Source organism: Cebus imitator, unplaced genomic scaffold (genome assembly GCF_001604975.1).
Source record: "Cebus imitator isolate Cc_AM_T3 unplaced genomic scaffold, Cebus_imitator-1.0 Scaffold649, whole genome shotgun sequence".
In the NCBI taxonomy this organism is placed as follows: domain Eukaryota; kingdom Metazoa; phylum Chordata; class Mammalia; order Primates; family Cebidae; genus Cebus; species Cebus imitator.
In genome coordinates this window covers 355,162-382,977 of record NW_016107964.1, presented here as the reverse complement: position 1 = coordinate 382,977, position 27,816 = coordinate 355,162, and positions in this window count along the sequence as shown.

Sequence of the window (27,816 nt, the reverse complement as noted above, 5' to 3'; positions counted from 1 at the left end):
TATTTTTAGTAGAGGCAGGTTTTCACCATATTGACGAGGCTGGTCTTGAACTCTTTACCTCAGATGATCCGCCCACCTTGGCTTCCGATAGTACAGGGATTATAGGCATAAGCCACAATGCCTGAGCCCAGATATGCCTTTTTGAAGATGTTACTTTTTGTTATGAAAAGTGATTGAGTGACTATTCCACAGTTGCTATTAGGACCCCACTCATTTCATTTCTTTTCTTCATCTGGGTACAAGGTAGGATTCTACTTTTTCATGACTTTTTCTTTTCTTTTGGTTAAAAAATAGACTTTATTTTTTAGACCAGTTTTAGGTTCACAGGAAAATAGAGCAGAGAGTACAGAGATTTTCCCCCAAAAAGCCCTGCCCCCACACATGCACAGCCTCCCCCATTATCAACATCCCCCATCAGAGTGGTGCACTTGCTACAACTGATGAACCTGCATTAACACATCATTATCACCCAGAGTCCACAGTTAGTACTAGGGCTCAATCTCGGTGTTGTACCTTTTCTGTTTGCAGAAATGCATGATGACATAAGTCTACCATCTTAGTATCATACAGAATAATTTCATTCCCCTAAAAGTCCTCTGTCCTCTGCCTGTTCATCCCTCCCTCCCAAAAGCCCCTGGCAACCTCCTATCTTTTTATTCTGTATAATTTTGCCTTTTCCACAATGTCATTGATATGGTTTAGCTCAGTGTCACCACCCAAATCTCATCAAATTGCAATCACCCCTTGTTGAAGGACGGACCTGTAATCCCCACCTGTCATGGAAGGGAAGAGATTGGATTATGGAGGTGGTTTCCCCCATCACCTAGTGGTCTTATAAATGGCATTTTTTCTGCACTCTCACACATGTTCTCTCTCCTGCTGCCATGTGAAGAAAGACCCTGTTTCCCCTTCCACAATGATTGTAAGTTTTCTGAACCCTCCACAGCCATGTGGAAATGTAAGTCAATTAAACATCTTTCCTTTATAAATTACCTAGTCTTGGGTATTTCTTTATAGCAGCATGAAAATTGACTAATATAATCATGTAGTTGAAATCACACAGCATATAACCTTTCTAGGCTGGCTTCTTTCACATAGAAATATGCTTTCAAATCTCCTCCATGTTTTTTGGCAGCTTGCCTCATTTATTTTTAGTGCTGGATAATATTCCATTGTCTGGATGCACCACATTTCATTTATCCATCCACCTATTGAAGAACATCTTGTCAATTATGAATAAAGCTGCCATAAACATGCATATGCAGATTTTTGTGTGGACATAAGTTTTCAATTCATTTGAGGAAATACCGAGGGATGCAATGCTGGATTGTATGGTAATAGTGTATTTAGTTTTGTAAGAAACCACCGAACTGTTTTAAAAAGTGACTGTACCATTTTGCATCCCTGACAACAATGAATTATAGGCATTTCTTGATGTTCCATATCCTCACCAGCATTCAATGTTGTCTCCCATGATTTTACACCATAAAGCAAACACTTAGGTGGATGAAATAGGAGGAAGAAAGTGACGCATGCCACTTCTGGGTAGAAGCATTAAGTGTCTGTGGCAATTCACCACTCTCTCTTTTATTTGCTGTAGTTCCTCATGGTATTCCATATAATGTCTGCCCGACCAACCAGAATCCTAGACTGAGGAGGCTATAGAGAGGAAACACCATAGGAAACCTCAAACAAACACTGAAAATGCATAAAAATCAAATCTTTATTGTTATAATCCATGAATATTTGTGGGCTATTTTTTCACTGTTGCATAATCTATGCAGTGTTGCCTAATTTGTACCTAATGTGAACTACTATTAAAGCATTTATCCTTGTCCTAATAGAATTATTTGTGGCGGGAGGGAAAGTACTTGGAATTGTATTGGGACAAATGTTTTAATTTTATCAGCATAGTGTTTATACAGGATATTTATGCCTGTTTTCATTTAATGTAAGAGTCTAATACTAAGAAAACAAAATCATGTGCTCATGTACCACAATTTGTTTGAACCAATTTCTTATACTTCCATGTCCAAGGTGTTTTCCCTCATTTTAACATACTAACATACTGTACTTTAAATACTAATATACCACACTTTAAATAACAATCAGATGTGACTCCTCCAGCATAAATTTTGAAAGTCAAATGGAAGTTTTACATCTATCAATTTTCAAGAACATACTGGAAATGTTGCAGGAATGTCTATGCATATGAATAATGATACATGCACAGAGAAATAGAAGATAGACTATTTGGCTATGATATTTGTGTCAAATATCTTGAAGAAATAGAGGAGAGAAATGATTTTGTGTATTAGGACATGTTTTTGTTAACATAGTCAATGTTTATGTTTACTATCTCAAATAAAATATGGAGAAAGGATTACATTAGCTTCAGAATGAGGTCTCCAAGGCTGAGGCTTGCAGGGCTCTGTCCTGGGCATCCCATCATGAGGACATTGGCTTGGTGCCATGACATTTCAGCCATGTGTTTTGACCAACTTAAACCAGAACTTTACATCCGGAAAAGATAACTATACCTACCACAAAGTGGCATGTTGAAGAAATCTGTTCAAAATATTTTTATCTCCAATTAAACACATGTCATGATGGCAAAGAATGTTAATTGTACTACAGCATCCACTCTTTTTTCCTCCCCACCCCTTTTTTTCCTGGTCACATGGCCTCAGAGCTTATGACTGCATTTTCCTCTATTTCATCTAGATAAACCCAAGGTATCCATTTCTGGCCAAAGGTATGGAAATGAATACAAAACATTTAATTTCCAGATAGTATTTTTATCAGTGAACTGGGCTTTCCTTTGTGTGTGTGGATTTTGTCAAATGTCAATTTCTAAAGATATAGTTCACTTCCCACTCTAATTTCCTTACTCTGCAGGCTAGCTTGCGGATGTTAATGGTCAAGCCATCTCTACTGTGGGGTCAGGGGATGAGTCATTAACAAATATGACCAGAACCAGAGTCTTAGAAGACCCCCAAAGAAAAGCCATGTTGTCAGCTTGGTCTGCCTGCCCACATCTGATTCTGAGTTGTTAAATCCAAGATCAACAACTTTTCATCACATCTGAGCCACAGGATCTTAGGACATCTTTGCTACGGTAGTGTGTACCCTACAGAAATACTAAAAACAGCAGCAAGCCATGGGAATGGAAGTGATGTGCTTTCATCTACAAATTGATGGTATAAACTTATTTTATTCCTAGAAAGCTTTTACTGAAATGACTTTGCAAAGTATACAATTAACTTCATCACCTTTCCCTACTCATCTTGACTGGCCACTGAGGAGTTATCTTGGAATAAATGAAATGGTTTAACTGCCTGCTTTTATTTGTTTCTCTGTGACAATTTGTGTTTATAATTAGGGTGACAGAAGAAGCACAATGATATAAAGTAGACATTTACATAATTGCCACTTACTAAGGTGAAAATTACAAACAAAGCCCAATATCCCCTAACACCAAATAGCAAAATGTTAATAAACAGAACAAAGCATTGGCTACTACCTCCAGTGCAATTATTGACAATTTATAATGATTTCACCTCATTTTTAGGGGTAAAGTGTGTGCATGACTTAGAAGTGACCATTAGAATACTTTATTATCTTTGTAAGTACGTATAATGTGGGCATTACCTAACCTATTTACATATCCTTCCAGCTGTTTAATGACTGTCTGATACAGCTGTTTTCAAATGAGACCTGCAGGCTTCAAGAAGATTTAGTAATGTTCTAATGATTTAAAAATATATAATTTTTTTTTGAGACGGAATCTCACTCTGTTGGGCAGGCTGGAGTACAGTGGCATGATCTCAGCCCACTGCAACCTCCACCTCCCGAGTTCAAGTGATCCTCCTGCCACAGCCTCCTGAGAAGTTGGGATCACAGGTGCGAGACACCATGACCAGCTAATTTTTGTATTTTCAGCAGAGACAAGGTTTTGCCATGTTGGCCAAGCTGATCTTGAACTCCTGGCCTCAAGTGATCTGCCCACCTTGACCTCCTAAAATGCTGTGATTACAGGTGTGAGCCACTGCACCTGGCCAAAAAAATATAATTTTTAAAAGGTGTTTCTCATCTATTGTCTCATGAAGGTATCCTCAAAGAATCTGAGACTACATAAATTCAATTAGAATAACCAAATTCAGTTAACATTATTTTATCAAATGATGTAATTTTTTACATTACAGGATCATGCCTGTAATCCCAACAGTTTGACAGGCCCAGGCAGGAGGATTGCCTGAGCCCAGGAGTCCAAAACCAGGTTGAAAAACTTAGTGATTCCTTATCTCTTAAAAATAATTTTAAAAATTAGCTGTGGTTGGCTACTCAGGATGCTGATGGAGGAGGGTCACCTGAGTCCTACAGGTCAAAGGTGCCGTGAATTAGAATTACACTTTATTTGCAGCTGTTCACAATTATATATATATATATAAATTTTAATCACTACTTACCTAAATATGTATCTATTGTACACTCCAAAAAGGTAGTAATTGTGGTTATTTTTCCAGTTCCACTCTGATTGCCTCTTTAAAACTTAAGCAAGAAATACATTTCTATTTGTTTTTATCATTAATGTACAGGCCAATGCTAATTAAATGGCATGGGAGTCAGATCATTTTTCTGTAAGATATTATATTTTTGGACTTTGAGGCTTTGTTGATGGCTAACCTCAAGGTAAATTTTGTGATGCTATGCCTTTTTATAAAAAGAATTACATTTATTCAATCTTTTTAGTGTATGTGTGTGTGTGTGTGTGTGCGTGTGTGTGTGTAAGCATACTTTGGGGTATATATTTATCTAGAGAACATGGATAACGTAAAATTTGATATATATAGGAGTAGATATATCTACCCACATTCAAATCTATAGTTATAGCTGTGTAAAAGTAGAATTTCTGGGTCATGGAATATATCTGTGTTCCATCTTTTTGTTTTTGTTTTTTTGAAAGCTCTGTGGTCCAGGCTGGAATGCAGTAGTATAATCAGGGCTCATAGGAGCCTGGATTTTCCCAGACTCAGTGAATCCTACCTCAGCCTCCTGAGTAGTTGGTACTCCAGGCATGTACCACCACACCCAGCTAATCTGTGTATTTTTTGTAGAGACCAGGTTTTGCTATTTTGCCCAGCTGGTCCCGAACACCTGAGCTCAAGCAATCCTTTCACTTAGGCCTCCCAAAGTTCTATGTTCAACTTTCGTTTATGCTGACAATTTTTTTTTTCTAAGGTGGTTATTCCAATTAGAATGTAAGCCATCAGCATGTCAGAGGTTTAATTATATTGTCAGTATTTTAAATTTCAGATACTTTGTCAGAATTTCAAAATAAAGCTGGAGATGTCCACCAGATCCTGTTCTGTGACAGACCCTCATGCTCAGATTTTGTCCTTTAGCTACAAGGTAAATACCCATAGCTTTGCTGGGATCTTCAGCCTCTCAGATAATGTTCGTCTTAACTGCCACTGGTGAATCATAAACACCTTAAACATTATATTAGGGTGAGATACCGAGTTAAACTCTATGGGTCTCTCAGAACCCCGCCGTCTTGGTAGCCATTGGGTACTTTCAAAAAGAAGTCATTTTCTTTTTCCTACAATTATAGAGAAGCTGCTCACAATTTCAGGTAGGATGCAAAATTACAGTGATTAGAATAAAAAGGAATAAGAAAAAGTCTGTTTGCTCATGGGGGATTGTTGCCTGAATTCCTTCCCTATGTGGTGGGAAAGTTGCAACTTCCACCTGTTAATACCTATTTAGAGTCCAATTTTCGCCATGCTCTCTTGCCTTCAACTCACTCTTAAAATTTTGACTTAGGGTATACTGAGTTCCTAGTAACTATAGATTTTCCTGTCTTGATATTGAGTTGATGACCTGAATGTATTATTACATGTTTCTACTATTTGTTTGTGTTCTAAATGAAAGAGCAGGCTCCCTGATCAATTCAGTTCATCATAACCATCAGAAGTTAACGTGATTTTGTTCAATTTTATAGGTCTTCAAGTATGTATTCAATACATTTTAAGTACTTTAAGCTTTACTTCTGCACTAGAAGATTCAGTAATTAAACCACACATTTAAAATCTCTGAGCTTGTTTGACTCAATAAAGGGAAAGGGATTTTCCACAAATGTTCTCCACAGTAAATCTACTCATGGATTTTTAACTACTTATATTTTGTCATCTTTCTCTCCCTACACACACACATGTGCACACACACACACACACACACACACGCGCGCGCGTGCACACACGCACACAGACTTGTATTTCTAGCTTTGCAAAATGAACAGCACAGTTGTTTTTGGCACTGGGTGAAGTTGCTTAGGAAAAGATGGTCACCCAGAAGAATCAAATGCCATCATCATTAAGAATCTAGTAACAAGATATTTGAATAATAGTTTATTTTGAAAGTAATTAGATAATGTGTAGAAACATAGGCAAAACTATCAACTCTCCCCAATAAGTTGAGTAGAAAATAAAAAATATTTTATACCTGTGTTACAGAATATGCTCAGTGCAAAAGGCCAGAATTGAGACATATATCTCTGTTTCCAACATCTAAATAAATTGAAATTTGTTATAATTATTAACTTCAAATAGATGTATAAAGTTTTAAATTCTTTATGAAAAGCTTACACAAAATAAATAACAACACTTAATGATTGGTATGGTATACTATGTAATTTTTTAATTATTATATTTATTATTGTTTAACAAACCATTATTTGTTTATTTGTTTGTTTTGGTTTCATATTATAAAATTTCTGCAGCTTGGAATGTGGAGTGTTTGAATATTCCTGCTATGTGAGAGCTTGATGCCACAGTTTAGGTTACATATATTTGCAGACATGTTCCTGCATGCCCTTTTTTCCTATTTCCACCTTATCTATTATTAACAAGCAAGAAATATATTTATATTTATATTCATTTTTTTCATTCACCTGAAAATTAAAACAACAACTAAATGCAGCATAAGTATTCTCAATTTAGAAAGCAATTGCAAAATTTCAGTTAGGTTATTTTATGATAATAATAAGTTGGAGATTTAAAAGTTTGACTCTTGTTTCTTTTCCTTTAATCATTCTTAGGATTTACTAATTCTTATAGATGTTAATCTTTTATATTTTCTATACCTCCATCATCCCATGTATTATAATTTCTTGTGATTTGATGTTTTAATACATGGGATGATGGAGGTATAGAAAATATAAAAGATTAACATCTATAAGAATTAATAAATCCTAAGAATGATTAAAGGAAAAGAAACAAGAGTCAAACTTTTAAATCTCCAAGAAGAAAGAAGTTGTAAGAAAGGAAGAGTGTTTGAAGCTGAGAAGACCCTTAGACTTGATTTACAGGATTAGAGAGCCCAGGGCATTGGGTTCAGGAAACAAAATGGAATCATTACCTCTTAACTCAACATACTTGACTCAAGTGCACAAAAGCCTTTTTCACATTTCTTCTTTTCATAAACTTTAAAGAACCTGAGCAGGAAACAGTTGCAACCTGCTGAGAATCTTTAAAGTTTCAATAGCCTTATTCTCAGAGATGAAAACTTCTGTAGGTAAGGAAGAAAAGCTGTCAAGTATGTCCTCAAGGTTGCCTGAAAATGTAAGGAAAAAATAAGCGCAAAGGCCTTGGTGGAAGTGATATTTCCTGCTTTCAGGTCTCCCCACTGATAAGCTAATTATCTCTTTTCTTAGTGATCAAATTTGTTTAAGTATGCATATGTTCCTCAGCCTCCTTCCTACCCCACTCCACTGAAAAATTCCTTAATAAGACTCCCTTATTTTGTTCTTAAAAAAGATAAAATTCCTGCACATGTACTACCTAAATGTACCAGGCTTTGTAGCTTGAAAATATTTTGATTTTTTTAACCATCTCCAAAATTATTTTATCTGCCCTCACCCCCAAAAATCTGCAACTAATTAAAATACACACACAGAAAAAAACACTTCCAAAGGTCTTTGGGTAATAATAACTATTTTTTTTTTCTTTTACTTTAGGTTCTGGTATACAAGTGCAGATCTTCAAGGATTGTTACATAAGTACACACATGCCACGGTGGTTTGCTGCCTCCATCCTCCCGTCACCTACATTGGGTATTTCTCCTAATGTTATCCCTCCCCTGGTGCCTCACTCCCCAACAGACCCCAGTGTGGGTGTGATGATCCCCTCCCTGTGTCCATGTGTTCTCATTATTCAAAACCCACTTATGAGTGAGAACATGAGGTGTTTGGTTTTCTGTTCTTGTGTCAGTTTGCTGAGAATGATGGTTTCTAGCTTCATCTATGTCCCTGCAAAGGACATGGACTCATCCTTTTTTATGGCTGCATGGTATTCCATGCTATATATGTGCCACATTTTCTTTATCCAGTCTATCATTGATGGGCATTTGGGTTGGTTCCAAGTCTTTGCTATTGTAAACTGCACAGCAATGAACATACCTGTGCATGTGTCTTTATAGTAGAACGATTTATAATCCTTTGGGTATATACTCAATAATGGGATTGCTGGGTCAAATAGTATTTCTATTTCTAGATCCATGAGGAATCACCACACTGTCTTTTACAATGTTTGAACTAATTTACACTCCCACCAACAGTGTAAAAGCATTCCTATTTCTCCACATCCTCTCCAGCATCTGTTGTCTCCAGATTTTTTAATGATTGCTATTCTAACTGGCATAAGATGGTATCTCAATGTAGTTTTGATTTGCATTTCTCTAATGACCCGTGATTATGAGCATTTATTCATATGTTTGTTGGTGTCATATATGTCTTCTTTTGAAAAGTGTCTGTTCATATCCTTTGCACACTTTTGAATGGGTTTGTTTGTTTTCTTCTTGTAAATCTGTTTTAGTTCTTTGTAGATTTTGGATATAAGTCCTTTGTCAGATGGGTAGATTGCAAAAATTTTTGCCCATTCTGTTGGTTGCTGGTTCACTCTAATGATTGTTTCTTTTGCTGTGCAGAAGCTCTGGAGTTTAATTAGATCCCATTTGTCTATTTTGGCTTTTGTTGCCAATGCTTTTGGTGTTTTAGTCATGAAGTCCTTGCCTATGCCTATTTCCTGAATGGTTTTGCTTAGGTTTTCTTCTAAGGTTTTTATAGTGTTTAGGTCTTATGTTTAAGTCTTTAATCTATCTGGAGTTAATTTTCATGTGAGGTGTCAGGAAGGGGTCCAGTTTCTGCTTTCTGCACATGACTTGTCAGCTTTCCCAACATCATTTATTAAACAGGGAATCCTTTCCCCATTGCTTGCTTTTGTCAAGTTTGTCAAAGATCAGTTGGTTGTAGATGTGTGGTGTTGGCTCCGAGGCCTCTGTTCTGTTCCATTGGTCTTATCTCTGTTTTGGTACCAGTACCATGCTGTTTTGATTACTGTAGCCTTGTAGTATAGTTTGAAGTCAGGTAGCATGATGCCTCCAGCTTTGTTCTTTTTGCTTAGAATTGACTTGGCTATGCGGGCTCCCTTTTGGTTCCATATGAAGTTTAAAGTGTTTTTTTCCATTTCTGTGAAGAAGGTCATTGGTACCTTGAGGGGGATAGCATTGAATTTATAAATCACTTTGGGCAATATGGCCATTTTCATGATATTGATTCTTCCTAACCATGAGCATGGAATGTTTCTCCGTCTGTGTCCTCTTTTATTTTGTTGAGCAGTGATTTGTAGTTCTCCTTGAAGAGGTCCTTTACATTCTTTGTTAGTTGTATTCCTAGGTATTTTATTCTCTTTGTAGCAATTGTGAATGGCAGTTCATTCTTGATTTGGTTCTCTTTAAGTCTGCTATTGGCGTATAGGAATGCTTGTGACTTCTGCACATTAATTTTGTATCCTGAGACTTTGCTGAAGTTGCTTATCAGTTTAAGTAGATTTTAGGCTGAGATGTTAGTGTCTTCTAAATATACAATCGTGTCATCTGCAAATAGCGACAATTTGACTTCCTCCTTTCCTAATTGAATACCCTTTATTTCTTTTCTTGCCTGATTGCTCTGGCTAGAACTTCCAATACTATATTGAATAGGAGTGGTGAGAGAGGGCATCCTTGTCTAGTGCCAGATTTCAAAGGGAATGCTTCCAGTTTTTGCCCATTCAGTATGATATTGGGTGTGGGTTTGTCATAAATAGCTTTTATTATTTTGAGATATGTTCCATCGATACCTAGTTTATTGAGAGTTTTTAGCATAAAGGGCTGTTGAATTTTGTTGAAGGCCTTCTCTACATCTTCTGAGATAATCATGTGGCTTTTGTTTTTGGTTCTGTTTAAGTGATAGGTTACATTTATAGATTTGTGTATGTTGAACTAGCCTTGCATCCCTGGGATGAAGCCTACTTGATCATGACAGATAAGCTTTTTGATGTGCTATAATAATAACTATTCTCGAATCAGCTTGGTATTCAAGTTTCTTTCTACCATGTTTTCAACAAAATCTGAATATGCTAGTTTAAGAATGAAAGAAATGATAAGTCTATTATTACAATTTACATCACCCAGGACTATCATTTCACTGTAAGCAGCTGTTCATTTATTTGTATCTTTATAAATGCCAGCCCTGAGACTTTATATCTTGAGGGATGGGGGATTCCTGGTAACATTTTTAGCATGTAAAACATTAATTAAATCATGTCACATTTAGGATTATAGTGAGGGAAAAGACAGAAAGGAACCAGTTAGACAGACAGCTAGGACAGGTCCTAGGTAGAATTCCTTTCTTTCTAACAAAGGAACAGCCTGAAGCATCAGGCTGCAAGCCTAGGTAAGGAGGCAAAGTCCACCATAAACATGCCTTCTGTGTAACTAGCAAGGGTCATGTATACACAGTAGGCTTCAGTGAGCACATTGCTTTCCTTTTTTGGACATACTCAGATAAGGGAATTTGCACAGGGAAGGGTGTGGGGCGGCTTGCTTGAAACATGCCTAAGAGGAGTAGCACAGAACCCAGAATGTGCACAATAGAGAATTCCACCCGCTTACACAAGTGCAGTAAAGGAAATTAAACACCATGGAGTAACTTAGGCTAAGGGTCCACATGCACATTAGAAGGACAGTGAGGAACAGTCAGGAATTTGCATTTTATGCAAATGAAACACCCAGTCCTAACTGGTTATTTGCATCTTACTCACCCCATGAGACTGTTTCTAAAGCCCTTGTATTTGATTGTAGAACAGTAACCTTCTTTCGCACCCCCTCTCCATTGCAGAAAACAATTTCTGCTTTCACTTACTAAGCTTTCACTTCCATCTCACCCTTGTGTCCATGCTCCTTAATTTTACTGGTCTTGAGGCAAAAAACTCCTGGTCCTACTTCAAACAAGAAAACTGAAACATTGTGGTGCATTGGCAAAGCTGCTACAATAGTTTCAACAAGAAGAAATAAGAGGAGTTAGTGAATTTTAATGTGGTTATGGAAAATTGAAGAGTGTGATTCCTACTGCAATTGCCTAAGTGTAAGTGCAATATTATGCTGACATATAGAGAAACTCCTGAAAAATCATTATTCGATATTGAAAGAATGTAAGATGGAGATTTCAATGAAACAAGCTATCCAAACCAATCATCCATTCTTCAGAACTCTCCACATTAAGGCAACATTAGAATTTTACATTTATTTAGAGTGCTCTGGGATCATTTTCTTGCTAGTTATCTTAGTTCTATATTTAATTTTTAAAAAAGCTTTTCACTAGCACCATTTATGATATAAATATGCTGCCATACCTTCTCAATGCTGTGTTTCCCAGTGCGTACAATTATTTTATTTGAAAAGCTATAATTCATGCTTTGTTTTTCTTTTCTCACATTGTACTACTTTGTCAAATTTCAAAGGTGGGGTTTGTCCCATCTTTGAATATACCAATGTATATCATAATATTCTATTGTCCAGAAATTAGCAGATGCTCAAGAGATTATTGTAAGGTATTTTCATACTGGTGAAGCCCAATATACTCTGAAAAACTTGTGTCATTTGACTTCACATTCATTTAGTAGGTATTTATTAAGCACTTTCAAAGAACATTCCATTAATGCAGAAAACTATAACGAGCAATTTAAAAGAAGCTTTTCTCTTCTTGAGTTTACATTTTAAGTCAGTGTAGGTATAGAACATTATTCCCAGTTGAGGATGTGCCTTCTGCTAGTCTCTTATCATTTCTTTTATAATAAAGCATTATCATCTTATGGCCTTCTAATTCTCATATTTGTTACTCTGTGTCATGTCTCATTGCTCCTTGTTTTTGACCCATACCTACACTATTGGCCATCCTGTAACCACTCAATGGGTTTGCTTTGTCTGCTGCTTAGACAGAGCTGATTTGTTGAGACAGGGGAATTGCAATGGAGAAAGAGTAATTCACGCACAGATGGCTGTGTGGGAGATGGGAGTTTTATTTTTACTCAAATCAGTCTCCCCTAACATTCAGGGATCAGAGCTTTTGAGGACAACTTGGTTTGTAGGGGCTTGGGAAATGGGGGGAGTGCTGATTGGTCAGGTTGGAAATAGAATCATAGAACATCAAAGTGAGGTTTTCTTGATGTCTTTCTTGCTGTTCCAGGGTGGGATCACAGAACTGAATGAGCCAGATTACTGCTCTGGATGGTGCCAGCTGATCCATTGAGTGCAGGTTCTACAAAATATCTCAAGCAGTGATCTTAGGTTTCACAACAGTGATGTTATCTCCAGGAGTGGTTTGTGGGGATTCAGACTCTTGCAGGCAGAGGCCACATGACTCACAACTGTAATTTTTAATCTTGTAGCTAATTTGTTAGTCATACAAAGGCAAACTGGTCCCCAGGCAAGAAAGGGGTCTTTTCAGGAAAGGGCTACCATCAATTTTGTTTCAGAGTCAAACCATAAACTAAATTCCTCCCCAAGGTTAGCTTGGCCTATGCCAAGGATTGAACAAATACAGATTAAATGTTAGAAGCAAGATGGAGTCAGTTAGTTCTGATTTCTTTCATTGCCATAATTTCCTCAGCTATAATTTTGGCAAAGGTGGTTTCAATTTGATTGCTAAGCCTCTGTATTTGCGGAATGATTTTAACCTTATTCATAGTTCTTGGTATATACCATTACTGCTTAGNACCCTCTCTCTGCTTCTACTCTATATTCCCCTGGTGCTGACCTCAAAGACCCTGGTTTCCCAAACCACCTTATACCCATGGTGTCTGAACACCTAGGAGCTGCATGAATTTCAGCTCCCTTTATTCCAAACCACATTACCCCTTTGCCTACTGGACTAGCTCATGGACTTGTATCTCAAAATTACCGTACACAGATTTGTAGCAATCTGTATCCCTTCAAATAAGAGCTTTTACCTTATTTCTTCACCCAGTGGAAAACACGGGGGTCATTGTTGAGCCTGCTATCTGCCTAATCTTGTGCATCCAATGATTTGTTAAATCTGCCAAGCCTCTGTCATTATCATGAGTGCCATTTTCTCATTTTCTACTTATCCTCAACCATACACATTGTTAAAAGCCTCATTATAACTTGTGTAGACTAAAAATAATAGTCAACTAATACATCTTTCTACCTTAATGACCCAGCTTGTTTCTCCAAATCTTATAGTGCCTGACAAGCACACAAGCTCATAACCTTGTTGAAAATGGCCAACTATCAATAAGTGGCAATGATATGGGCAGGATACAGGGAAATACTGGGTAGAAGAGGATGGTTCCCCAATGAAGGCCCCACCCACAAGTCTGGGCCCACAGTCCTAAATGAGACCTCACATCCCTGTTTTCCTGCCTGAGTGTTGCTTTTTCCAAAATCACCCTGGCTCATCATGCCCCACATCCTGTACCAATAAAAACCACAAAGTCCACTGGCAGAGGAACAGAGTGAGGTGGCAGAGAAGGAGAGAAAAGAGGAAGCATCTGAAAGTTGAGAGGAGTTCGACTCAGGACCGTTAGAGAGAAGTTCTGCCTGAGATGGCTGAACTCCAAGGGAAGATTCTCTTCCCACTTCATTCCCTTTCCAGCTCCCCATCCCACTAAGAGTCACCTCCATCAATCAGTAAAGCTTCAGAATTCACCATCCTTCAAGTCCATGTGACTTGATTTTTCCTAGATGCTGGAAAAGGATGCAGGTACCAAGAGGGCAGGGTGCAAAAGGCTGTCCCCCTGACTTTCCACTGAGCTGGTTAACATTTAGCCATCTGTGGATGGCATTTGCTAAAAGAGCATTAATTGTAACACACCCCTAGATACTGCCAGGGTGCCAGAACCCAAAAACGCTGCCCCGGCCCAGGCACTAGCTTGCCTGCATGCTTCTCCTCCTGCAAGAGGTTTGAGTGCAGCAGCAGAGTAAGTGAGCCATTCTCCTGTTGCAAGTCCCATGAAGAGGTCCAGAGAACTCTCCCATCTCAGCAATATTTGTTATTCATGAGGTCATGTGTTTACTCATGTACTTCTTTATAAACTAAGCCTAGTCTATTATGGCTGGTCCAACATACAGAATAATGATGAACAGACAGGTGAAATTAGTGAGCACCAGACAGAGTTTGGTATTTTCATCTGTGATGATGAACATCTTAGTAATAGTTGGTAACAAAATTTAACTGAGCTATCAAAGATTTTGAAACATATTTCTATGTAGAGGCTTTTATAATAATTTGTAATAATACTAATGTGTGAGAACAATGACCAACCATATTTATTTAGAAACACCAAGCTACTTTGTGTCTCTTGCTCATTATCTAATTCTGTGGAAGTCACCTCTCATTAATCATGGTTAGACATCTCCCTGAGTAGCGTACTTCAATATCTTTATATTAATAAAACAGAGTCCCTGCAGCTACTATCTCTCATTGGGTGTCATACACTTTTATATAAAAAAGGTGATTTAACTTAGTTTGCAAGTAGAGAATTTGCTGATTGAGCAAATCCTTCATTTACCTCTTCGAACAAAACATGTAAGATCCATGTGGTAAATATCCTAATAAATAGAAAGAGATACTACAAAACCTTCAGGGTACTATGAAAGTTAAAGATAATTTCTCTAATGTTTAGCACAGTGACTTGCATACAGTAGGTTCTTAATAAATTACAATACATTCATACACATTTTATTTAGATTTAGATCCTGGCTATATTTTTCTTTATGAATTCTATTCTCCAGAAAAGCATATTTCATCTCAGGTATAACTTAGAATGATGTGCTTTGAGTATTAAATGTGAATTCCTTGAGAAATGCTATATATTATTTTAATTATTCATCTAAACTCTATCCTCATAATCCTGAAGGTAAAAAGGAGTGAGTTGTTAAAAAGAAAAAGATCAGAAGAATAATTTCAGTTACAGGCCACGGGCATGAAATTTCAAGGATGGTCAAGTTTCAGTTTGAGTTGAGTTGGTTGCTTTATGCTGTGATTATTCTTAAGGTCATTTTAATCACAGAGCAGTAAAGTTGGATTTGGTAATGTTTCACAGTAAAACCACTGATGTTACAAATGGGAAAATGTTTCTAGGAAGGCCAGTAACAAAACATGATGTCTGCTCGAAGCAAGGACGGCCAGCGGCAGTGGTACTAAATGTGATAGTAAAATACTTGAAGTAGAGAATAATTCATTAAACCCTGATATTTCAGAATAGAAGAGGTAGGGAACATTTTAATTTTATGCTATTATGTGTGTGGTAACAGATGAGTTTTAGAATTTAACTTGAAATGTGCTTTCTTATTCATACCTATCTGAGTTAAGAAAACGGGAACTGAAGATAACTCACATTCCAAAAAGGCTATAAATTTCTCTTTAAAGCTGGAACATCTAAGTATTTAAAAGTCTAAGGCTTATAGAGAAAGATAGGGGAGCAAACTCATATTTACCTTGCCATCCTTTCTGAAATCCATAATAATAAAAATCATAAAGGAAAAAAATAACTCCATCTAAAGTGGAATTAGGGATTGGCCAGGAGCCCAAAGCACAGGCTGTAAACCAGAGCTGCACGGGAGCAAGAGATGAGCAAAACCAAAGTAGGGAGGATGCAATTCTTCCACTATTTTCTGGGGTTGAAAATTTGTTCTTACTAAAATAAGTCAAGAAAAACCTTCCCACAGGATTTTACCCCAAAAGATGAGGATTCTGGGTGAGAAAGCCTATGGGAAAAGAGGAAACTGCGTAAATGGCTGAATGTAACCATTACATTCTCACTCTTTTTTCCTCACTTTCCCCTACATCTTTCAATTTCTTTTATTTTTTTTAAACAGTCATTTACTGTGTGTAAGGCTCTGAGTTATCCAACCCTTGGGTATCAAAAAGATAGATCTCGAACAGAGCATGTCCAATTTTGTGCTGGATGTTCCTATCACATGAAGGGGTCCAATTATTCACCTAATTACCCCAAATCAAAGTAAACTTCTCATACTCTATGGTCAATCCTTCAGCCATTCCTATTAGGTTTACCACCAAAATACTTCCTGTCTCACCACTCCATGACTACCACTGTTCTTGACACAGCCAAAGCATCATGTTTCATTGGAGTATAAAACTCCTAAGCAGTCTGTTTGCTCTCAGAAAAGCACCCCCACATCTTTCATTTTCACCCTTCCAATGACTGTAATATCACCCAGAAGAAATTGTGATTCCTTAGCAAGTCCTACACGAACCCACCTTATTTGGGACCTCCACATCTCTCTGTCCTCTTCTTGTATCCCAATCTTCAAATCCTTCAGTCTTCCCTTCTATTAGTCTATTCTCATGCTGCTAATAAAGACATACTCAAGACTGGGCAATTTATAAATAAAAAGAGGTTTAATGGACTCACAATTCCACATGGCTGAGGAGGCCTCACAATTATGGCCAAAGGCAAAGAAGAGCAAAGTCATGTGTTACATGGCAGCAGGCAAGAGAGAGTGAGTAGAGGAACTGCCCTTTATAAAACTGTCATATCTCATGAGACTTATTCATTATCACTAGAAAGGCACAGGAAAAACCCACTGCCATGATTCAAATACTTCCCACCACGTCCCTCCCACTATCCTTGGGGATTATAGAAACTACAATCGAGATGAGATTTGGGTGGGGACACAGCTAAACCCTGTCAGCCCTGTAAACCAATTCTGCTTACCAGCTTTGTGCAGGTGTGTCTCCAGTTTCTTATCTAGTTGTTAAGTTGGCCCATGGATATTTGACCCTGAGATTCATGTGAGAGGTCAATGCTGAAGTCATGAATGGAAGAGTCACCAAAGTATTATGACATCTGAATTCATGTAGCACTGACAGATCACCAGGGGTAAGTGCAGAAAGGCTAAGAAAAGAAAGTCCCTAACAAAGGAGGCAGTAATCTATATCTGATAATGGTAATCAAAATAACAATAATAGTAAATGATGATAGTATTGAATAGAACATTATACTTATGATTCATCTGTATAACAAAACAGAATGAATGCATTATTTTTATTTCACCAGTGAGAAATGATTAACTACAGATACAGAGTAATTAAGTCAAAATGGCATAGGTGGTAAACGGATGAGTTAGACTTTAATGAAAGACAGTTTCCATGGTACAGTCTCTCCCCTGTGCTGCTATAATGTCTTTCAAATATTGCTCCTATAAGCAGAATCAGGAGATCAGGGTTGGTGGGTCCAGGTGGAGCCATGGATGTCAGACACACAAAAGCCTGGAAATATATCTCTCAAAGGCCAGGCTACACTAGTGGTGTAGTTTGCAGGAGTAATTGAAGAAGTTGCATATCTTATAACGTCCAGGACAATGGCTGACAATCATGTATGTCTGCACTTTAGCAGGACTCAAGCTCCTCTCATTATCCCAGCCTGATGGCTTCCCATCGGCTTTACAAAAGTGATTGAGTCTTAGACAAGGCCTATTATAATTTAAATTATAGCCTAAAAGTCTTCCAAAGTTAGTTTGGCCCAAAAGCACAGGAATATTTAAGGGAAAGGTAAGATGGTAGGGCAAGTTATCTTGGATCTCTTTCACTGTTATCATTTTCTCACTGATTAAATTTTTGTAAAAGTGGTTTCATGAACTGGCATGGGCTTTGGGCAGAGAGACATAACTGAAGAAGAACAGAACAAGAGAGTGGAGCGTAAAAAAAATTACAAAGCTGGACCAAGAAAGTAAATTGAGTAAACAGGAAAGTGAGGTCATTCAGAGGTGGGGGGTAATGAAAAGGTGAGATCATTGAATTGGAAGCCCTGATAGCATTAGCAGAGTTCGCTGGATGGATAAGAAGTGATACTCAGAAATTTGGATTCATGAACTGGTAATTTTTTTTATAAAACAACATTATATCTGTATTAACTCCTAATGCCTGTTTTGTGTTTCAGGCCACATAACCCTCTGTTTGTGAGTTCATATATGTGAGTGTATTCATGCTGTATGAGTAGGTAGTTAGGCAGACATGAGCAGCCCTGGACAGGCCCCCCTCCCTGGCTGGGAATGTCAGGTGACCATCAGGTGACGGTCAGGTGGTTGTTAAAATATCTCTCTAAAATAATAATTGGCCATGGCTGCACCAGGGAAAGGCGGTCTGCCAATAGATACAAAACACCTGAAGCTGGTGTTCAGCAGCTTCCCAATAAGATCTCAGGAGCTGGGCAAGAGGCTCAAGCATGTGCACTAACAGGCAAAATGGCAGAGGAGTTTAACCTGAATACAACCTTCCTGAAGGAACGTTCAACTGCTTAGGGAAAAATGCCTCAACTAAGCATGGACACAACTTCAGTAAACATACTGTGCATGCGGCGCTTCCCAAGAGCTGGCAGGCCACTGCGCATGCCGACAGCCCCAAGGGAAAAATCAAAAGAGAAAAAACATAAACCCTGAAACCATGCCAATGTATACAACCCCAAGTGCAGGGCTGACCTGAGCACTTGGATCTCTCAAGTCACCCACTTAGCCCTCTTCCAAGTGAACTTCGCTTTCTTTCCCTCCTGCTCTAAATACCTTTAATAAATTGTCACTCTTGCTCTCAAACTTACCTTAGTCTCTCCCTCTGCCTTACACCCCTCAGCCAAATTCTTTTCTCTGAGGAGGCAAGGACTGAGTTTGCTGCAGACCTATATGGATTTGCCACTGGTAACAATGCAACCACTTCATCTAACCGTACACATTTCAAAGCCTGTTCCTTCTCCCAAGCTTTAGTGTTTATGTTTACTCACTGTCAGCTCAGTGATTATCAGGATCTACAAAATGCAATTTTTATATCCAGAATAGTCTTGATATAGCACCAATCCAGAAGAAGCTATTGGCTGTAATAAAGCATTACACCTACAGGGGGTCTCATAACAGAAAGAAAAACAATTAACATTCTATGAATTATCTTGGACAAGTACATAGTCTTCAACTTAAGATGGTTAGGCTGAAGGCCTTTTGCCTTTACAATGGTGCAAAATGGATATGCATTCAGTAGAAACCGTACTTTGAGTATCCATACAACCATTCTGTTTTTTACATTTAGTACAGTACTCAATAAAATTACATGAATTTGTTAACACTTTACCATGAAATAGGCTTTGAGTTGGATGATGTTGCCCAACTGTAGGCTGATGTAAGTGTTCTGAGCACATTTAAGGTAGGTTGGGCTAAGCTATGATGTTTGGGAGGTTAAGTGTATTGAATGCATTTTCAACTTATACATATTTTCATGACAATGGATGTATCAGGACATAAGCCCATTGTAAATTGAGGAGCAGCTTTCTAGCGAATAAACAATTAAGTTATTGAAAATGAAAATCATTGCAGGCCCCTTGAAATAAGGGCAATGAGAAGAAGGAATAGAAACATGCCTTTAGAAATTGCATACATAATTTTTAAAATAGAGGCTCTCGTAGTCAACAAAACTAGTACTTAATAATTCCTCAAATCCCAAGCCAATTCAAACCTTTACAAAAACAGATGAGAACAAATGTTATTATTATAATGGTCCTGGACATATAATGGCATGGCAATTTCAGAACGTGATCACAAAGCACTTTTACTCAACTGCAGCATCCAATTGCTCTCAGTTCCTTAACTGATTGGCATCTCCAGTAAGCAGCAATGCATCTAAATCCCACATCTTCTGCTGCTTCATCAAAATGAGTTCCCCTAGCTTCCTTTGGAATTAGACAAAAAAATGTCTATGCTATTACTTTGCAATATTTTTGAGAATAAGAATGCTATCCTTTGAATAATCTTAAAGATAATTAATCAATTAGATTACAGGTTTTCTTAAAATTTAACTGAGCAAGTATTCTTGTTGGTTTATAGTGATTGATAAAGGCTCATATACATTTAAACAAGAAAAATAGAAATTTCTGAAAAAAATATTTCTTATGTTTTAATTGTTTTGCTTCTTTATGATATATATATAAATGTAGTTATATATAGATATAGTTAAATATAGTCACATATAAAGTAACTATATTATTTACATACATAGTTAAATATAGTTACATATATGTAGCTATATACTGCTTTTGTTTTGTTTTGTGATCTAACCTATAGGTCAGAAAGAAAAATGGTTCAAATATGACTTTAATTGATGGTCTTGGTTAGTAGTTTGTAAGAAAGGAATGCATATTGTACTTCAATATTTTACCCTTTTAATTTGTTTAAACATTTGATTTGAATCCCTGAGGAAAAAAAATACAGTTCATATAATATCTGCAACTAAGTTAATCTTTGGACAAAGTAGATATATGAAATAATTCATTTGATAAATTATTATTGGCCTTGCCTCAATCTTATCACAATGCCAAGTAATGTTATCTTAATTTTCTCATGTATCAGTTTAGTTTTTCCTAAACATCTAATTTGGATTACCCTTGTTGCCTAGATTGGTTTATCTTAATTATACACCAATATCACAGTCAGTAGCCATTAAGATTATAAAATAATAGAAATACGTGTTTAATAAACCAAATTATTATATGCCATGTCAACATAAGGAATACAGTTCATTGTTATACCCAAAGGAAAAAAATGTAAATATATACAGGCAAAATTAAAACTCTTTAAAATGAGAGTTTCAAATATTGAATTAAATTCAGTTTCTTCATTCTTCATAAAAAGAGTAGGGGGATGCTATTTTATTTTTAATTTAAGAAATTAAGAAGCACAATTTTAAAGCCTATAATTTAAATAAAAAGCCTATACTAAGTGAGCCAGAGAGACTTACTTATTTATTTACCAAAGCAAATGAAATTAAGAAAAAAATAGAAAAGATTAAAAATAAAGAGAAGAATAAAGAGAATCAAGGGACCCAACATAAAGATTTTGTAAGCGGGCCAGGCACTTTAGGAAGCCAAGGTGGACTGGACTCTTGAGTCCAGGAGTTTGAGACCAGCCTGGGCAACATGGCAAGACCCTGTCTCTACAAAAAAATACAAAAATTAGCCATGTGTGTATTTTTGGTGGTGTGCACCTGTGATCCTAGCTACTTGGGAGGCTGAGGTGAGAGGATCACTTGAGCCTGGGAAGGTCAAGGCTACAGTGAGCTATGATCATGCCACTGCGCTCCAGCCTGAGCAACAGAGCAAGACCTTGTCTTAAAACGAAAAAAACGAAAAAGGATTTTGTAAGGAAAGAGGAACAAGAAGAGGGAAAAGATATTCAGTGACACATCTCAAAAGAAAAAAACACATAATTAAAACAGAAAGACATTTTTAAGGGAAAAAATGGCAAAAATCATTGTGACCATATCATTTCTAAAAATAAATAAACATGAAACAGAAACACATATAAAAAGGCTGGTTGTCAGATCATTGCCTGTAAAAAATAAAAATTTATTAAACATTCAAGGTATAGATTTAAGGAGAGAGATCAGTGCTTGGTGTGTAGCTAGTAAGATTTATAGACAGGCAAGTAATCAGGTTTTAGATACTATTTGAAATGATTAAATTCAGCTGCCTGTTGAGATTAGTTAGAAAAAACGAAGAAAATGAACACTCAGGCATCTGTGGAGAACATGAAAGTTTCAGAGAGGGTAAAAGAAAGTATCTACAATAGTGCTCGAGAAGAAATATGCAAAAATGTCAGATAAACACCAAAATTGTGTTGTTTAACAAAAGCCTGTGTTTCAAAACCTGAAAGTGGCATCACATATCTTAGGGATAAGGTCATGTGAAAAAGTAACTTTTTGGGGAACAAACGCAAGCTAACTAAATCCAAGGAACAACCTCCTTGTTATCTGTTAAATTCTAGTAAACATGGCAGAGACATTCTGCCCGGTACACATTATAGATTCCCGAGATTTTTATAACATAATTTTTGTTTTTCTTAAGTTTTTCAGAAGTAGCTAGAGTACGAAAATGATTTCAGCAGTACCCTCCAAACGCAATAAAATTCACTTTTTTCTGGTGTTGATTTTCTGTTCTTCCAGCGAAATACATAATTCCAGAAAATTTCTTACTTATCCACATGTACTGTATACAATGGACTCCAACACTTGCCCAGACCTTTCTGAAACCTTAGATTAAACAATGGTAGAACGTCAAGTTTTCTTGCTCCATAAAAACTACTAAGATTTGACCTACTCTCCAATATGCTGCAAGCTCATGAGAGGCCTAAAAGAAATAGACAAGTCTATTGTGAAAGACTTGAATGCCATTCATGTTTAAAACATAAGGCATGTAACAGACACTTGTAAATTAAAAACCATCACAGACATTTATGTTGTGATTTGTTTTCCTCTACAGTGTTAAATTTCACTATGTAACTCTAGAACTGAAATTAATTCGGCAACATTTAAAGTATAAGTTTCAGCCAATAATGCTCAAAATATGTACTTTAGAATAATGTTGACTTAATTTGCATGATGAATTTTTTTTCTTTAAATTTAATTATTTTTGTGGTCTAGGGCTTCACTCATTTACTCATGTTAAGATATTAGAGAAGATGTATGTATGAACCAATGAGATAATTTCCGTGACAGAAAATCAACATTGCCAATAACTACACCTTGGCAGGGGGTGCGAAATAGAAAACAAGAGTTGACAATATCCTTTGAATATCTATGAGACTTGAAAGAGAAATAATTTCATTATTCTTTTCACTGACAGAGAAGTAGACATGTTAATGTGAATAAAAGGTGATATTTTACAATTCTATTCTGCTTTGTATATTGGGATAACTTCTTCAGGAAATTAACTTGTATTTGTTGGGAATATGAATTATCTAATCCAACTTTGAGTCTTAAGATGTAACATGAGTCATATATATATTTTTAAAAATAACGAATTAACTCAACAATCATAAAGTTTTTTTTTTTGTTCAAACTTCGGTGGTACAATAATTCTAATGTTAAAAGCCTCACTTAAAATTTATAATTCTTAAAATATGAATAATATTTTTTAAGAATAACTGAATGAGCAGTTTATGCTCATGTAACTTTTGTTGGGTTTGCATGAAGACTTAAATCTGGAGGCAAAGATTTCTAAACATACAAATATTATAGGTTAGAATTCTAATGTTGCCCATTATTTACACAAAAGTGTCTTGTATCTGAGAAAATTGCTGAATTGACATGTCATTCTTCTAGACAAGTAATTATCACTGGTGAGGAATGGAGAGCTCTTGGAATTTCCTAGAGTCTTTTCAATATATGCCCTGTTAATTCCAGGGCATAAAGGGATTTCCACTAGTAACCAATCAATTATATAAAGTTATCCAAAGTAAAATGAAATTTTAATTTCAGATAACTTTAATTTAATAAAAATATAGACTATATTAATCATGATCCACTCAGAAAAACAGAACTCACACAAGCTGGCTGGGCCCAGTGGCTCATGCCTGTAATCCCAACACTTTGGAGGGTGGAGGTGTACAGATCTCTTGAAGTCAGGAGTTTGAGGTCAGCCTGGCCAACATAGTGAAATACTATCTCTACTAAAAATACAGAAATTAGCTGGGTATGGTGGTGAGTGCTTGTAATCCCAGCTACTTGGAAGGCTGAAGCATGAGAGTCACTTGAACCCAGGAGGCATAGGTTGCAGTGAGCTAAGATAGCACCACTACACTCCAGCCTGGGCAACAAAGCAAGACTTCAGCTCGAAAAACAAACAACAAAAAAACCCAGAACTCACTCAAGGTAATCTAACAGAATCATTATGTAACACTTATTGAAGGGGATTGTTTTGAACTGACCTCCTATACCAGGTCCCAACATACCGAATTAAAATGGAGTCACTCATGCTAAGTGCCACATAACAAAAGTGAAATTTTAAGGAAGCCAGAAGATCCCAAACCAATTAGTTTTGCTTAATCAGAAAGGGCCCAGATAACATAAGTCAGCATAGTAAATCCCCTCCGCTTTAAACCTTGCAAGAAAAATGATCTGAAGTAACTTGACGTTTGCTGACCTGCTTCTTTTGATAGATCTGTTTAGTTGTTCCCATCTTATAAAACCCATGGTTGTGTCATGCCTAGTGGGAGTTGTTATTTATTTTTTATTTTTTTGAGATGGAGTCACACACTGTTACCTAGGTGGGAATGCTGTGGTGTGATCTTGGCTCATTGCAACTTCCACTTCCCAGGTTCAAGTGATTCATGATTCTTGTGCCTCAGCCTCCCAAGTAGCTGGGATTACAGACTTGCACCACCATGCCTGGCTAATTTTTGTACTTTCAGTAGAGACCAGGTTTCACCATGTTGGACAGCCTGGTCTTGAACTACTGACTTCAAGTTATTTGTCTGCCTCAGCCTCCCAAAGTGCTGGGATTACAGGTGTGAGCCACTGTGCCCAGTCAATAGCTCTTATTCTATTTTAGAGCATGGGATGCTACCCAGTTCATAAATTGCAAATAAAAGCCAGTTAAGTCTTAAACTAAATTTTAGCCATCTTTTTTGTTTGTATGCGTTTTACAAAACGTGTATGTTTTGTGCACGCATTTTTACTGTATGTAAGTTGTATTATTATTATTGTTAATGTTAAAGTAATACTAGCTTCAGCCATAATGTCCACATTTTAGTAATGAAGCTCAATACAATTTCTTGTTGACAAAAAATAAACTAAAAATGTTATAATTTTGATTTTTGCTGGAAGAATCCCATATAGAAACCTATTTGCAAATGCATTGAAAGAGCAGAAAAAAGCAAATGGGATGTGACAGAGAAGTAGAAATTATGCTGATGTGAATAAAAGGTGGTATTCGGAAATTCTATTCTGTTTTATATATTGGGATAGCTCCTTAAGGAAATGAACTTGTATTTGTTGGGAAATTGAGTTATATTATCTAATCTAACTTTAAGCCTATCATGAAATGAGCTCTCCACCTCCACCCCAGAAAGCAACTACCACTACTCTTAGGGCCAAAGGGTAGACCTAGAGTCCAGGTGCTGGACGTACCTGGCAGGAGTTGGAATCATGGAAAGACAAGGTCATTGATGGTCAAGCTTCTGGAAGAAAGGTGTCAACTGTAGACTCATGAGGTTCATAAATTTGGAAAGAAGAACTTTATTTCTCATAACGGGTTCCAGCCTGCAGGTTGGTCATCCCGTAAGCTGGGAAGTATAGCCTCTGGAAAAAGCTGAGAGAGAGAACTTTGAGGGAAAGAAGAATAAAATAAGAATTTATGCTGAGTGGGTTGGCTAAGTATACATATTCAGTAAGCTATAAGAGGAATCATAAATATGTATAAAAGGAGAAACATGCACATGCACAGTTGAGCTTCATGCCTCTTCATAAGTAGCATGTTTTAAAAAGATGGTGGGATGAGTGCAGTGGCTCATGCCTGTAGTCCTAGCTACTCAGGAGGCTGAAATGGGAGAATAGCTTGAGCCCAGGAGGTAGAGGCTGCAGTGAGCCATGATTGTACCACCGCACTCCAGTCTGGGTGACAGAGGGAGACCCTGTCTCAAAAAGAACCACAAGCACACACACACACAAATAACAGCAAAAAAATCAGGGTGGTGTTAGCATGATCTGAGGCTGAAGTTCTCAGCCCTCTGATGTTAAATGGTGAAGGAGAAGACACAAAAACACTCACCACGCATCCTCCATGAGAGGGTGGTCAGTTGTAGGGAAGGATGCCTTGTGAAACTAGTAAGCTGTCACTCCAAAGACAGCTGTTCCTTGTTTCTAGAGCTGGTTTCAGCTTACTACTTAGGAAATAATTCTGGTTAGAGGTTAACAAGAAAAGGGCATACAGAGGTGAATCGAACTTCCTATCCTGTCATGAGTGAAAACTAAGTTTTTAAGCCTGGAATCCCCATGGCTAAGAGGGGGTCCATTCAGTTGATTGGGGAGCTTAGGATTTTATTTTTATTTCTCAGAAGAGGTATTGAACTACTTGAATTTTAACGTCCTTTCTCCTTTCAAGTTCTACCATAACGTCCCAATGTTACAAAAAAGGGGTCCTGATCCAGATCCCAAGAGAGGATTCTTGGATCTTGCTCAAGAAAGAATTCAGCGTGAGTCTATAAAGTGAAAGCAAGTTTATTAAGAATGTAAAGGAATAAAAGAATGGCTACTCCATAGACAGAATAGCCCTGAGGGCTTCTGGTTGCCCATTTTTGTGGTTATTTCTTGATGGTATACTAAACAAGGGGTGGATTATTCATGCCTCCCCTGTTTAGAGCATATAGGGTAACTTTCTGACATTGCCTTGGTATCTGTAAACTGTCATGGTGCTGGCAGGGATGACCAGAGGTCACTCTCGTCGCCATCTTGGCTTTGGTGGGGTTTTAGTCAGCTTCTTTACTACAACCTGTTTTATCAGCAAGGTCTTTATGGCCTGTATCTTGTGCCAACCTCATGTCTCATACTGTGACTTACAATGCCTTAACCTTCTGGGAATGCACCCCTGTAGGCCTTAGGCTCATTTTACCCAGCCCCTAATCAAGATGGAGTTGCTCTGGCTCAAACACCTCTGACACCATTGACTGAAACCAGTTAAAAATGTCACTTGGCAATGGACCATGGAATCACATGCAGAGTGTGAGAAAGCCTCTTAGGTCAAAGAGAGAAAGAACCGGCACCCAAAGACTCACAAGGGCTCTCTCCCAGACCAAACTTCACTGTGGCCCCTCTGAATCCTCTTTTTCACCTGGCCTTGCCCTTGGCTCCACTCCTGCTGTGTGGCCCATTAGCTTCGTTTTACCAATGAATCCCACAAAAAGAGTTTATCAAGAATCTCTACCTCCCTACTCTTGATCTCCAGTTAAGCTCCTCTTCCTGTACCCTTGATGCCTAGCCAAGTTCCTCTTAGTAGTTTTCCATCCACCTCCTCACTCTACCACTTGGCTATTTTGATGTCATACTCCAAAATATGGCATTTTTATGTGCTGAACTGGTGAAGCCTCAAGGTCTCTTTGACTTTCCACACCCACTGTCTCTCCCAAAGAAGCAGAAGTTCCTGTAGCTGCCTAAGATCCAGTTCCACCAAGGAGAGCAATTGTTTTTAATTCCCCTCCAAATTATCTTATTGTCTATTGCAGAAAAGAAGACCAAGATGTGACCATACCCAAGCAGATCTTTCTTTACAAGTATAATGACTGTCTCCAAGGATCATTCAAATTTCAAAAAGAATGATCCTGGGCATTCTCCCCAACAATCATTTATTGTTCCTCAATAGAATTCTTCTTCTCCTCCACCTATAATCTCTTTTACTAGTATCCAAGCCTCCATTCTTTCTGTAGCCTTAAGATGGAGTATAAGCTTCTGATGTCATTGTGGGTTTCAGTGTTCATTCCAAAGGAATGAAGGAATAGACACATTAAGTACATGTGTATGTGTTTTCTCCTATTAGTCAATCTGACTCATGTCAGCGATTTTTCAACAAACCTTTAAGGGGCCAGGAGTCTATGGCCCTCACACTATTAATCCCCTAATGCTAATATATTCAGAGTTGAGTTCTATCCCTT